Source organism: Pseudophryne corroboree, unplaced genomic scaffold, assembly GCF_028390025.1.
Source record: "Pseudophryne corroboree isolate aPseCor3 unplaced genomic scaffold, aPseCor3.hap2 scaffold_942, whole genome shotgun sequence".
Classification (NCBI taxonomy): domain Eukaryota; kingdom Metazoa; phylum Chordata; class Amphibia; order Anura; family Myobatrachidae; genus Pseudophryne; species Pseudophryne corroboree.
Window position 1 is genome coordinate 119,738 of NW_026970522.1, and position 2,648 is coordinate 122,385.

Sequence of the window (2,648 nt, forward strand, 5' to 3'; positions counted from 1 at the left end):
TTTTTTTTTAATTAAAGTAATCCAAAACTGGGATTGATATTTTGGCTCTTTTATTTTTACTTAAAGTACAATAACTTTTACCATTTTAATTTGTTTTAATAGTATATTGACAGTGTTGTTTTCTTTCAAAAATCCACTTAATTTTCTTTACCCTATTATTAAAATTGTAATTGACAAAAACAAACTACATTGTCACCAGAAGAGCAATACAAAATGTACAAGTGATATATTAAATTCATCTTTCCAGCATGAATTTCAATGATGCATTGGGTCAACAATTTTGTGAGAAACATCTTCACCCTTAAATAAAGATTTTCTTAATTCCTTATCTGTGTGCTAATTAGATATCACCTTGTTTTCACATTAAACAGACTTCCACATGAGAAAGCAGCAAGGATGCAGTGGCGTTAATGTTTCCTGGTGTCAACTTGTATTATTTCAGTAGACATTGAAATGAGGATGCATCTTGCTGCCTTTCCAATGAAGCAAGTTTAATTTAGTAATAGGTGAAAAACCATCCTTACAAAGGTGCTAATCAGAGACTTGGCTTTGTGGACACTTTTCAGAGAACAAATTTGTTAGCATAAAAATAAAGCCAGAAAATGAAGAGCTGTTTAATCACTCAATTGGATTTTTCTGCCAGCATATTTTTTTTCTCTGCAAACCACTGCTAAATTGTGCTTCCTAGCTGTTTTTATAAAATCAATGAATCAAATCTAACTCTGATTACATCAGAGAAGGCTAGGTACCCTACACCATAAGAGGCGGTTTGAAATTTTGACTTGTCTACTTAAAGATCACCAAAATCTGATAACAAGATCAATTACATCCCTGGGTGGGATTGAACCACCAACCTTTTAGTTAACAGCCGTACACACTAACTGATTGCGCCACAGAGACACTTTGCGAAAGTGCATACTGACAAAGGCTAATAAGCATTCATCTAAAACGTTTCCTAGAAAAACTTTAAAAAGTCAATAATCTGGAGTTTTATAAGATGTTTCTTCCATCAACCAACGAAGAAACACATTGGTACTTTCCCATGATGAGTGAGTGCTTCAGGATCTCTTGCACTTACATGTGCAGCAGAGTACAGCAATGGAAGCATGCTGGGCTCATAACCCAGAGGTAGGCAGATTGAAACTATCCTCTGCTGTATGCTTTTTTTTTTTAATTAAAGTAATCCAAAACTGGGATTGATATTTTGGCTCTTTTATTTTTACTTAAAGTACAATAACTTTTACCATTTTAATTTGTTTTAATAGTATATTGACAGTATTGTTTTCTTTCAAAAATCCACTTAATTTTCTTTACCCTATTATTAAAATGGTAATTGACAAAAACAAACTACATTGTCACCAGAAGAGCAATACAAAATGTACAAGTGATATATTAAAATCATCTTTCCAGCTTGAATTTCAATGATGCATTGGGGCAACGATTTTGTGAGAAACATCTTCACCCTTAAATAAAGATTTTCTTAATTCCTTACCTGTGTGCTAATTAGATATCACCTTGTTTTCGCATTAAACAGACTTCCACATAAGAAAGCAGCAAGGATGCAGTGGCGTTAATGTTTCCTGGTGTCAACTTGTATTATTTCAGTAGACATTGAAATGAGGATGCATCTTGCTGCCTTTCCAATGAAGCAAGTTTAATTTAGTAATAGGTGAAAAACCATCCCTACAAAGGTGTTAATCAGAGACTTGGCTTTGTGGACACTTTTCAGAGAACAAATTTGTTAGCATAAAAATAAAGCCAGAAAATGAAGAGCTGTTTAATCACTCAATTGGATTTTTTTTGCCAGCATATTTTTTTCTCTGCAACCCACTGCTAAATTGTGCTTCCTAGCTGTTTTTTATGAAATCACTGAATCAAATCTAACTCTGATTACATCAGAGAAGGCCAGGTACCCTACACAATAAGAGGGGGTTTGAAATTTTGACTTGTCTACTTAAATATCACCAAAATCTGATCACAAGGTCAATTACGTTCCTGGGTGGGATTGAACCACCAACCTTTTGGTTAATAGCCTTACACACTAACCAATTGCACCACAGAGACACTTTGCAAAAAGTACATACTGACAAAGGCTAATAAGCATTCATCAAGAACGTTTCCTAGAAAATTTTTAAAAGTCAATAATCTGGAGAGTTTTTGTAAGATGTTTCTTCCATCAACCAATGAAGAAACACATTGGTACTTTCCCATGATGAGTGAGTGCTTCAGGATCTCTTGCACTTACATGTGCAGCAGAGTACTGCAATGGAAGCATGCTGGGCCCATAACCCAGAGATAGGCAGATTGAAACTATCCTCTGCTATATGCATTTTTTTTTGTTAATTAAAGTAATCCAAAACTGGGATTGATATTTTGTCTCTTTTATTTTTACTTAAAGTACAATAACTTTTACCATTTTAATTTGTTTTAATATTATATTGACAGTATTGTTTTCTTTCAAAAATCCACTTCATTTTCTTTACCCTATTATTAAAATGGTAATTGACAAAAACAAACTACATTGTCACCAGAAGAGCAATACAAAATGTACAAGTGATATATTAAATTCATCTTTCCAGCATGAATTTCAATGATGCATTGGGTCAACAATTTTGTGAGAAACATCTTCACCCTTAAATAAAGATTTT